Source organism: Parasteatoda tepidariorum, chromosome 3 (genome assembly GCF_043381705.1).
Source record: "Parasteatoda tepidariorum isolate YZ-2023 chromosome 3, CAS_Ptep_4.0, whole genome shotgun sequence".
NCBI classification, from domain to species: domain Eukaryota; kingdom Metazoa; phylum Arthropoda; class Arachnida; order Araneae; family Theridiidae; genus Parasteatoda; species Parasteatoda tepidariorum.
Genome location: NC_092206.1, coordinates 41,431,094 through 41,444,141, shown reverse-complemented (window position 1 = coordinate 41,444,141; position 13,048 = coordinate 41,431,094). Strand labels below are relative to the sequence as shown.

General features: G+C 31.4%; 1 long non-coding RNA gene across 5 annotated transcripts in view; it reads left to right on the top strand.

Moving 5' to 3' along the window:
* The window catches only part of LOC107453432 (uncharacterized), an 84,355-nt gene that overhangs the window by 28,156 nt on the left and 43,151 nt on the right, over nucleotides 1-13,048 (top strand). For 2 of the 5 annotated variants that reach the window (XR_011636387.1, XR_011636385.1), the window contains exons 1-2: nucleotides 8,695-9,230; nucleotides 12,094-12,194. This is a non-coding gene — a long non-coding RNA (uncharacterized lncRNA). Of the gene's footprint in view, nucleotides 1-3,897; nucleotides 4,209-8,694; nucleotides 9,231-12,093; nucleotides 12,195-13,048 lie in introns of those variants that run through there. The other 3 variants (XR_011636384.1, XR_011636386.1, XR_011636383.1) reach the window with 3 other exon arrangements.

Below are 13,048 nucleotides of genomic sequence, written 5' to 3'. Positions count from 1 at the left end.
TGCAAACGCACATTTATATTTTCATTTTTTAATTGTAAAGATTTTATATTTGTCTTATTTCTATTTTATATAAAACGAATTTGGTTTCAGCTGCCTTGTGCGCCTTTCCAATTTGATTTAATGCTTCAATGTGTTTTTTTTACCTCTTATGCATCAAAATTAACTTCGTAAATTGAATTGATTTTATGATTCAATAAAACTAGAAGTTCTAACCATATGGGATCATAGCTGCCAGCTTTTACGCCTTTTGCGGGACGACTTATGTCATATGGGATAAAATTTGTCAAGGATATTGCGCAATACAAGTTTTCTAAATCTAAGAAAAGAAAGCTAGCCAAAACGTCTAAGAGATTTGATACTGTATTTTAGGTAACTCTGGGGGGGGCGGGGGAGGAAAGTGATTATAAAAATGACTTAGATTTAAAAGTGCGATCAGTTTGTTAGGGTAAATGAATTATATTTATATCTTGTAATCTATATATCATTAAATGAACATCTATTTATCATCCAGATTTTTAATTGATACTCTCGGCTATCGTATTTCCAATGATTATGATGATTTTGATAAAGTAAACAGATATCTAATATGCTCAGAGAAAAAATCTGTTTTTGAATTCTCAATTGAAAATTGTACTTTGAAAAGTATTTAAAATGTTCTACTTTTTAAGGCCTTTTTTCAAACTCAAAGTATTTTACTCAACATTTATTTATTTCAAGCTTTAGTTATGTGTAATTTGGGAGATCAAATTAGAAAACTAATGACTGAATCCGAAAATACTGTTCTATACATTCTTATACAGCAAGGTGAACGGAACAATAAATCGATATTTTAAATTCTTGAAAATAACGCCATTTTCTTTCTTCAAAGTGTTTACCTTCTCTGAATTAAATTGGATACCACGACTACAATTCACCCTTCTTAGGTTTTCTCCTCAGGCGTAGTTTGCAACACCGATTGGCCAACGCAACAAGATGACGTGTATTTCAAGGCCTTTTTTAAAGCCAGAATATTTTACTTAGCATTAATTTTTGTAAGCTTTAACATTGTTAATTTGTAAGATCAAACTATAAACTTCCCTTTGGCAGTTTCTGTAAATACAGACCTGTAAAGCCTTGTACGGTGAAACGAGTGAATTAACATTTGTTAAAATATAGCCAATAGAATATTTATTTTTTATTAAACACTGCATGCAAAACAAATCAATTCCAAACACTAACAGTGCACCTTGAAAAATATTTCTAAATCATTTAGAAATTTAAAAGAGCTAAATGCATATAAAGTTATAAAGGGATGTAAAAAAATATAAAAATAAACAAATTTGCTTTGTGAAATTTATATTCGATGTTTTACTGCGTTAAATACATTTAATTTTTGAATGTTTTCAAAGTAAAGCGAATGCGTAAAAATCAAACACCGTCATTGATAATTTTTACTTTGCCTATGAGTTCCGTTAAATAGGTACTCTCCCAAAATAACTTTCATGGCAAGGACTGTAATCAAAACCGTGTGCTTTTTGCAGCACTGTCATGACAATTTGGAACGAAGCAAAGAAAATCTGCAATCGAAACAATAGTGAACTGAAACTATTACTAGAAAGATACTGAATCAAATACTATATTAAATCTAGGCACATTGAAGCTCAGATGGTTAATGCAAATTCCTTTGAATGTGATTACTGTTATATTAAAAATCCAGTCATATTTCCTAATGTTACTTAAAAAACGAGATCACCGCACTTAGCAAGGCTAATCAGCGTTTCATCCCTTCCGTAGGTCGATAAAATGAGAACTAAGCTTCCATGTTCGGCTGACCACCCAACCGGAACATCTACTTCTGCATCCTAAAGCCGAAAGCCAAATGGGGTGTCTCTGGTTGAAGAATCTGGAATGGGTACAGTAGGCCTGGGCTCTTAATGGACTGCCTCGTCATTGAGTTCAGTTTAATTTACTTGAAAAATATTTACTAATTCACAATAACTTTCGAATTAGTAAACACTTAAAGCATATACTACATCGCATTCTTGGCCATAGATGGCTCCACTGAAGAACAAGAAACGCACACTCTGCCTTAAATTTGCTCAGTTTCACCAAGCAGGCTTGCCCGTGTGGCAAGTGAAATTAGAAAACAACAAACAAACACTAATTCGAAAGCCATCATTGTAAGCTTATCTAAAGTATTTTACAAGAGTAAATCATAACGAATTTTTTATTTATTTCACAGGTGTATAATTTTATTTGAAAACATGAGGATAGTTTGCACCGGATAATCAGCCCTCGAAGCAAAATTAATGTGATAATACTATATGCTAAATCAAATTATATATTAAATCTACATATATTTCAGCTTAAATGCCTACTCTTTGCATTTTAAAAGTTCTTTTGAATGTGATTTCAGTCATATTTTCCCGATAAATACAGAAAAAAATAAGTTCAAACTTTTACCAACAGTTGAAAGTCATCAATCTAAGCTAATCTAATATCTTCCACAAGAGTTTTTACATCATGCTTTAAACGAGATTTTAATTATGGCATTTATCCCTTCCTGACATGCTATCAGTTGTTCAACAAAAGAATATTTCATGCACGAAAGTTTACAAAAAGATGTATCTTCTATCTTAACTGACACCCTCAGATAAAAGGAAAAATAATAAATTATTTTAGAATTGTGTCGAGCAATTTTGATGAAATTTGGGCGTTACAATGTATGACTCGTTGCGACAAGAAAAAAAAATGGTAAGAAAAGTTTAACAATGTTCCCTTGTAATGATTCATATCTACTCCTAAGTGACATTATCCATAATTAATTATCACGATGTTATCAAACGTAGAACATTTTCTACTTTCAAAAAATTCTTTTCGGAGTGATCTTTATTATTCTTGTTATGTCCCGAGCTGTTGTAAATCCTTGCAGACAAAAAATTACTCAATATATTTGGTATTTGGATTTCTAGATAATTTTAGCTGGTGATCAAAGACACCATAAATGAATATTGATGTAAGACAATGCTTTAAATTTACAAATATCTTTTTTTTAAACTTATGTTTCTCTACATAATTTTAAAACACATAACAACGGCTAAGAAATTAGAAAATATTTTACATTTAATATATCGTTTTGTTAAAAATCAATCGCAAGTAAAAAATTAAGAGCCTATACCTGACTCATGTTTGTAGATCACATATTTAAATTGTAAAGTCCTAAATTGTCTTTTTTAGTAATAACACTATACGCATGTATTTAATAAAAAAATATCCGAAGAAAACATGAATGCCATTGTACTTATATATTGTTACACATAAATATGCAAAATTGTGTATTCATTAGTAAGTTCGGCATCTAAGCCTATCTAGGATTACAGTGGGATTCGAACCTGGTACTTCAACACTACAATATATGCATCTTTGTAATGTTCATCTCTAACTTGAGCTGTACCTCAGTGGACAGATATCAAGGACACTGTTCCCAGTAGAACACCGAAGTCAACTGGCTGCTGTCAGTAAGTGGGTCAGAATGTTTAAGGACCAAGGAAGTGTGGTATCGATCCTCGTTAAACTGTTTTACCATAAAGTTCTCGACTTCACGTGCAGGTCGTTAGGCTACCAAAGCTGGGTAGCCACCCCCTCTGATGAGGTTCAAAATTGGGATGACATGTCTACGGATCATCCTCAGGGATGTTTCTCAGACCGTCACCAATGGCTCACTGTGCAGCTCTAGTTCGACCTAAATTAAGTACCTACCTCTAACTTCAGCTGTATGTTTTTCAATTTGAATATTGCTTGTAAACCTTGCGTTGTGATAAACAAATATGTCTGGACAGGCATGCTTAACGATAAATGTTTAGAATAGTATTTAAATAAAATACTTTGAACAGTAATTTTTTTAAATTTGTTTTACAGGAATCTTACCCGTCGAGCTGTCTCTCCGTTCCACTAAATGGTTTGTAAAATGGAGGTTGCAGACTTGAATCTCACTGTAATTCTCATTGTGTTACAATAAAAGGATTAATTTGTTTGCATAGCATCATGCACTTAAAATAAAAAATGGCTTGTCTCATGTCAAATTGAAGAACATACACACGGAATTGAGAAAGATAACACAAAGATATTGAACCCGCTACCTCTAAAGCTTCAAAATGTTTGGTAGAAGGACAGTTCCCTTCGACCACTGAGGCTCGAATTATGTTTGGAAGTTTTAGTTGCTACACCAGGTATGTATTTCATTTGCTGGGTGGTTTCGATGTTCCACTAACTGCACTGAAACGTGATTTTTATGGAATTATATCCCGACTAGATGTGTACTCGTTTTCGTGTTTTTCAAACTCATGCAATCTTTTTATTGGACGTTGTTGTTGATGTAGTTGTAGTTCATTTACTAGAGTTACACAATGGGCTATTGGCGACGGTCTGGGAAACATTCCTGAGGATGATCCGAAGACATGCCATCACATTTTTGATCCTCTGCAGAGGGAATGTCACCCCCGCTTCGGTAGCCCGACGATCTGCAAGCGAAGTCGATCACTTTACGGTTGCACAGATTAACGAGGACCCATACCGCACATCCTCGGTCCCTACGCATACTAATCCAAGTGGTCACCCACCCGCACACTGACTGCAGACTGTGATGCTTGACTTCGGTTATCTGCAGGGAACCGTGTCTTAACGATCAGTCCACTGCGGGTCTCTTTTTATTTGAATTAAAAATGTATTTAAGCTTTTTTATGCTGTTTAGTCACTATTTTTTGTGATGTTAATATGTTTATTTATTCATATTCAGAAATGTCTTAAAAATAAAACCACTTGTGAATATGAATAAATAAACAGATTCCACTACTTCCATAAAAAAATACATAAAACAGACATTATAGCTTAATCTATCCAAGCTTAGAATTTTTAAAAAAAATACTCAATTTATATTTAATGAATTTTACAAAACATAAATAAATATGGGCATTTGTGGATTGTTAAACTGTAGATTGCTAAATTTACTCCTTTTTCAAAAGTACATGAAGATTAAAATAAAAATAATTTGAGTATCAGAACAAAAAAATATCAATAATTTACAACTCCACTCTGTTTATGAAATTTTATTCAATGTGATGTTGTTATTAAAGTCTTATTGCACTAAAAAAAATTTGAAGTATTACTTAAAACAATATTATAATACATAATCAATCCTTAAAATCACTAGAATTTGAAAGAGAATGATATTCCTACAGTTCTTATAATTAGGCAGTTCAGAAAGTTTTTGGAATAATATAAAAATCTGCCACGCCTATAATTCAGACACATTAAAGTAGTTCATGAAAGAAAATGATCTTAGAAAGGTCGTTAAGAACTCTAATAAGTACCACGTAGAAATAAAAAGCATATAAAGTAAGGAAATAAAGACCAGTTAGGAAGTATATGAAGCAATTGTTTTTTCTCAGATTTACATAAATTTGCAGACATTCTTATGAAGGAAAAACCTTTTTATAAAGAAAAAAGTTTAAACTTTTCTTCTCCTTATCTTATTTATTAAGTCCCCTGCCATGTAATGCGAACTTTAAAATGACAGTTCGACTCTGAGCTTTACTCTGACAATTAAACTAAATTAAATTCTTAAACTGATGAAATTGAATTCAAAAAACGGGTAGCAGAACATTGAATATGCATAAACGCATAAAATTTGATTCTCCAGATTTAATTTCAGAAAAAGAATATTAAAAAAGCAACGTTTTTTTTTTCATTAATAAATGTATTTGTATGTAATTTAAATATTTGAAGGATTTCGGATAGAAGTTATCTGGATTTATACCATAATTGGTGCGAAATCATATCAAAAGTTTAACTCAATGGTCTGTGAATTTCTCATAGTCAATTATTTTAATGTATTATTTTTATTTTCTTACAATCTTCAATAGTAGTAATGTTTAATAATAACATTAACATCGTGGTTTCAGATATATAAAGTATATCTAAATATGTCCATGGTCATCTTTAAGATTCCGAAATTCTGTTACTCACTATATTGAAGGAGAACTTCTATATATTTAAAAAATACAGTTCCTTAAAATTGTAGCCCTTATTTAATAAAAAGAAATATTAGAATTAATGTATCGTAAATAAAATGTAAGTATTAAGTAATAAAATGTAAATAGTAAGTTAAAAATAGTAGCGTTATGATACCATAGATGTCAACTAGCACGGTCATTTAGGAAGCATTTTATTGGTGCTAGCAATATTTTTGTTACAATTTGTAAATTCCGATTTTTAGAAAAACATCACAAATCAGTAATTTAAACTTATATATCACATAGTTAGGTAATTGTGTCTTTCAGTATTCATATTGGTAAAGTAAAGATAATTTTTTGTCCTTAACTACCTCTATTTATAATCATTCACAATAATCTTATAAGTTGGCAGCTATAAGAAATACCCTTGAAGTCATCCTGGCCATTCACGTAAATTACCAACATTGACTGCACATGACAAAATATTTTCTTAGGATATCTACTAAGCATCTACATGGCAATAATCTGTGCATAACCTTCATTCATTACATAGTACATAACCGTGCTTGTTAGAGCCTCTTATGAATTTTTTTTTAATGACGGGCACTTGGAGATTGTCCCATTGGCCACAGGAATGCTAGAACTGCTACTCTCCTCTCGTTACCCAGTGGGCACCTGTGGCGAAGCCACGGCGGTGGAGCAGCGTCGCCCACGTCACGCAACCATAAACCTGTTTATGGGGTGGGTCACATTCACACAATCACACACAAAGGAGAAAGGACAAAGAACACAGAGAGTTTTTGTTGTTGTTAATTTACGTCGCACTAGAGCTGCACAATGGGCTATTGGCGACGGACTGGGAAACATCCCGGAGGATGATCCGAAGACATGCCATCACAATTTTGATCCTCTGCAGAGGGGATGGCACCCCCGCTTCGGTAGGTCGACGACCTGCGCGTGAAGTCGAGCACTTTGCTGTAGCACAGTTTAGCGAGCACCAATACCGCACACCCTCGGTCCCTACGCAGACTGATCCAAGTGGTCACCCACCCGCACATTGACCGTAGTCATAATGTTTGACTTCGGTGATCTGCTGGGAACCGTGTCAAGATCACAGCGAGAGAGAAACATCCATGCCCTGGGCAGGATTCGAACCCACGACCAGCGGCTCCGAAGTCAGGCACGTTGATCACTTGGCCACCAAGTCGGCTTATCAGATTTTATCAAACTAGAGAAAAAATATCAAGTAATGCATGAGGACACCACAAAACGAACTCGCTGAATCTATGGTTCGGTATGTTTGGCTGAAAAACAATATCATCCAGGCATGAAGTACATACCCCTGAATACTATTCGTTTAAAGCATGTTCGAAATGGTTGTAGATTGTAGAATAGTGCGACCTGCTCTCTGCGTAAACTCATAGCTCTACTTCCGTTAACAAGACTTACAGTTTAGGCTAGATAAACAGCTGAAAGTTGCATTAAAAAACCAGAAATGCTTGCTTTTTAAAAGAATTTGCAAGTGGATTGGAGTTTGACGAGAGTTAGGGATGTTGTTGATTGACTTAAAATTATAATGTCTACCGCAGTTTACAGCTTTATTGTAATTTCATACTATGAGCTCAATTTAGGCATATTAAACCTTTGACAAGTAGAAGGACACATAGAAAAATTCATAGTAAAACATCACGAAGAATGCTGCCATGGTTTCAGTGGGACTCGGTGGGTTATAATATTACAGATTTATGCTTTATTTTTCTTAGATTAAAAAAAAATGTAACACGTTTCAACTCACATTAAATGACTCTTGCTCTTGAATGAGACTTACACGATGCTTTTTTAAACGAGAATCATTAGTGCAGTTAGAATATGACACGATTACAGCGAGAATGCACTTTTATAGTCTATATTTATCTGTGCATATGTGACGACTTAGGTATTAATATCGTGACGTAATAAAAACTAATATATTCAAAAGAGTAAATGCTGCGTACGAACAAGAATTAAGATATTTATCGACTAAAGGGAGAGAGAGAGCGGGCGGTCCTATGTTTTTTCTTCAAATGCCTCGAAACACTGAAGTAGGTTGTTCAATTCCAATCACAGCCATGAATATTCATTTTTCTTTAACTCTTTTTGAGATACTTCTCAGTGGTTTCTGTTCTGCTTTTTAAATTTACATTGTTATACAGATTACTTGTCCATATCGTTCATAAATTTATTTAAAATTGATTCCGGGAGACGAGCATATGTAGCATTCCGGAGCTCATTCGCTTTGACACCTTGTCCATATTTATTTATTTACTCATAATTATACATGTTAGTACGATCAATACAAAGAAGGTTTTTTTTTCAAAGATAAGAACATATATCACATGTTATGGAAAGACAATACATAGGTACATCCAAGTCTTATAGCGAGTTACGAACCCCCGCTACCAATACGCTTGAAAATAATTTGTTCAAGGTTGATCGAAGCGCGCAGGTAGCGGGTTCGAATCCCGCTGTTACCCTGGATGTATCTTCGTGCTGCCCTTCTCTTTATTTGTTATCCGTCGTTTGATTTGACAAAGAAATATAAGCCTAAATTGAGCACACAAGTCTGCAAATGTATTCCAGGTAGGTAGTTACTTTATTTACGTCACACTAGACCTGCACTATGGGGTATTGGCAACTGTCTGGGAAGCAAGACATGCCATCGCAATTTTGATCATATGAAGAGGGGGTGACAAATGTATTCCAATAAACCAATAAATCGAGGCATATTCGCCTCGGTCATAGAGGTACTTACCGTCACCTTGAAAACTATATAAAGTTGACCATGATACTACAGAAATAGTCAGCTGGAAGCCTCTCACATATAAGAACTATCCGTAGATTTTTGTGTATATTGAACAAGAAATAAAAATAAACTTTTCACCTATAGGCATAAATAATGCGGCCTAAATTTAAAACCATTAAATTCGTTTAGTAAAATTGGTTCATTGTTCTTGTTTCAAATCACTTCGGTAACATTAATTTCATATTAAATAAAAGCTTAATGCTTATTTTAACCATCGCATGCTCTAATAACTGAAAGTGTATATTTGTGTTTTCATGATTCTGTGCAGTACAAATCAAGGATTACTAATTAGCAAATAGAATACTTGTGGTAAAAAGCCACTTTGATTTCCTTTGAATTAACAGTGGGAAGAAAAGAATTCATTAGCAAGTAAATCTGCTTTTAAGTTAGAGTTAAAGGTAAGATAAGAATTTAACTTTATTACTTAATTTTAACTATACATTTAATGCTTAAATTATGCAATCGAAACATGTTTACTAACCTTTTGGTTTCATAGAATAGATGTGAACTAATTAGTGTGATAATTTTAATGTTTAATTATATTTCTGTCGTCATTTTTAGAAAAAAATAAATATTAAATATCAACTATGACCAAAATTTTCATCATTTAAAATGCATAAATATTACATACGAAAATTATATTAATCGATAAAAATTAAATTTTAATGTATAGTAAAATAAAAATAAAATTGAATAACTCAACTATATAATTCTTGTGCTAGAATCTATTGTCAATTAAAAAGAAAATCACCATATTAGACTATATTGCTTATTCACTAATATTTCTTGATTAAAGATTTTATAATGTTTGACTTGCTGTTACTCATTTAAGACAATCATAACTTAATAGTATCAAGTAGCTTAAGTAAAAACTTATATAATTTGATTAAAGTATATATATATATATATATGTTTAGGATTTGATGTTCAGGATTGATTGTTGAATGCTTTAATCACAAGTTTAGTTTTTTTAATAACAAATTTATAGAACTTTAGTTTTAATATCAGCATATATTCAGGATAAATAGTCTTTTGTACCATTCAAATATTGCTAAAAAACTTTTTTAAAAAAACATTATATTTCTAATCTAATATTTTAAATATATTTCAAACTCGGAATGAAAAGGAAACCTTAATTCAATTAGGCATACCATACTAAGCCATAAACTATGTTGTTACCAATTGAACTTTATTTAGAGGACAGCAATGGTTGTTTAAAGTCTTAAAAGCGAACAATTGTTAGTACTCGAGACTAATTTTTAAAGTTAGCTATTTATACGAAAAACAACTTGAGTAATTAGTTTCATAAAAAAAATCAAGAAATTGGAAATAAAGCACATCATGTTAACAATATGCATGCATTCTGTAACCCTTTGCTCAACAACATAATAAATAAGTAGAGTGGTTAAATTACAAAAAAAAATGCCTTTCAATTTGAAAGAAAAATTTTTTTTAAAAAGAAAATATCACAATTTTAACTAATTAGTTAATAAGATTTTTTAGAAATTTGTGGTATGAGCAAATGTTTCATGGAATACCTCAACCAGAAACATAAAATTGCTTTTATTTATTTAAAAATAAAAAATAAAACAATTCTAATTAAAAATATAAGGCTTCTAATTAAAAAAAATGAAATTGAGTACTTAAAAAGTTATTTAAATTGTATATCACGCGTTTGTCGAGACAGTTTTCTATTAAATATTCGGATTTGTAGTATGCTCTAAGTTAAATATTTTATACAGCCAACATAGCAACAATATTATTTTCCTTAAAGATGCTTAATTTGCTTTTTATATATTAAATTATAAATTTAATTGTTCTAAAATATTACCAGATACGTAATTCATTATAATAAATGATTTTTACGTTTACTTTTGTCTTACTAACTTCGTCTTAACATCGTTTCCAAATGAATAACAAAACGCTCTTCGTCCATAAATGTGCTTTCATAGAACGCTTGCATTTTCATTTGTTGATTCTGTCCTGAATTCATTTTATCATGGTTGCATAAGTTGTTTGAAGAAATCATTTCTATTTCTGTTATAAGAATAAATGTGTTTCAGTGATAGGAATAAATATGTTATGGTATAAAGAAAAAACAGTCTTAAATTGGTGCTCGCAGCATTAACAGAAAATTTTTTTAGTCAGAAAATTTTTGATACTACATGTCTGATTCTAAATAATTTAAAGTTGTTTAAAACATATACTTTTTATTTCAAAAAATAATCTTTCTTTATACTCGTCGCAAAGCCAATGTTTAGCTATGCAAGTTGTACGATATGTCACGTTTCAATTAATAATAGCTCTTTACACTCGACAAAATAATTGCTCTTTATTCTTGTTGCAAAGCCAATGTTTAAGCAAATGTAAGTTGTACGATATGTTATGTTTCACATAATAATCGCACTTTATAGTGGACAAAATAATCGCACTTTATACTCGTTGCAGAGCCAATGTCTAAGCAGTGTAAGTTGTACGATATGTTATGTTTCACATAATAATCTCTCTTTATAGTCGACAAAATAATCGCTCTTTATACTCGTTGCAAATCCAATGCTTAAGCAATGTAAGTTGTACGATATGTTATGTTTCGCAGTTCACACTGACTATACTACTGAATTAAAATATAATCAGTTGTAGACGAATTAGTTAGATTTCTTCTTGCCGTCGGGCTAACCTAGTGAGTTTTTCATGGTAGTCATGTAACGGCACGGGTAATGAGGGTGAGACAAAAACTCATTCATAAAGGTTTACATGTCTTAATGCTTGATCCAGGAGTTCCCTGGTCTTTTGGGTAAAGTATAAAATTCAAGCCTATGACACTTTGTGCCCCAGAAATGAGAAAAAGCTTGTTGGAAAACCATTTTAAAGTTAAGTAATAAATCTTGGTAGCCTTGCTTGCATATTCCTTGTGAAAACAAGCTAAAAATAAAATTATTTTGCTACCAATTTCATCTTTTCTTTCCGGGGTACAAATAGCCTTGCTAAGCATTTTTATTTTTGTCATTTTATGCATTGTATAAAAATCTATATTAGAACAGTATTAGAATCATTAAGTAAAGATTATTGCGGAAAATTTCGGTGTATTGCGGTTTAACATTTTTGGCTCATTTTAATATGCAACTAAATAAACGATTAAAATATTTTTGTCTCATTTAAATTTCAGTTATTCTAAGAAATAAGGAATACTAATTGATCTTCTTACATTTTTATAGTTTTTGATGATTAATAGTTATGATACTTATTGTAATTCTTGTATAGGTTCTCAAGTTACCTATATTTGGAATCTGTAGAAATAACACTTCTCATATTTGGAATCTGTAGAAATAACAGCTTCTTGTGAATCGGAACAAATACAAGTAGTGAGTATTAATTTATATATAATTTAACAAAAGCGTTATATTCTAATTAATTGCACTTAGAAGACCATGAAAATGCTAAATTGCCTTTGTTAAATTTATTGATAATCTATAAAATTCTTAAATCATAAAATGATCGTGCAAGGTATTATACATATCCTCCAGGAATAGTTTTTAAAGTACATCAACAAGAACACAATTCATGAGAGTTTGTCATTTTTTGAAAATTGTCTCCGGCTTTTTCATTTCTGATTTCTCTTTAAATTTCTCTTTCTTCCATTTAATAATTCGGCATAATTTTTTTTCGTTTTTACTTGAACTTGATACTAGGATTTGATTTCTTCATTTAATCTTCTCCTATATAAATTTTAAAAATAATATTCTACATACGTCTGATGGGATAATAGGCTCTAAATTATTTTCCTCTAAGTTTATAGTATACTGAGTAGTGGTTTTACAGAGAAATATCTAAATATTCCAAATCTATATCAGTAATTGTTTTTAAGAAGAAAAATGTTTGCTGTATTTCTGTTCATTTTCTAAACAAGGGGCTGAGAGCAAACGAAATTTATAAAAAAATTGCAAATTTAAAAAGGACGCAATTTTCTTTAACTCAGTCAGTAACAACTAATTTAACGCAAAAGTAAATCAAGTCACAGGAAAAAAAATATCAATAACAAGAGCCTATTGGAAAAATCCTTTCATGTTAAATTTTAAATCTGTATTTATCAAATAACGCAGTATAACTGCCTCCTGATATTGTTTTTTCAGAAAGAATATCTTCTGAATTGTTAGAATTTTATCAAATAAAAAAATAATGTGTATGAAAGAGAACATATCTTGCATTACTTCTCAGG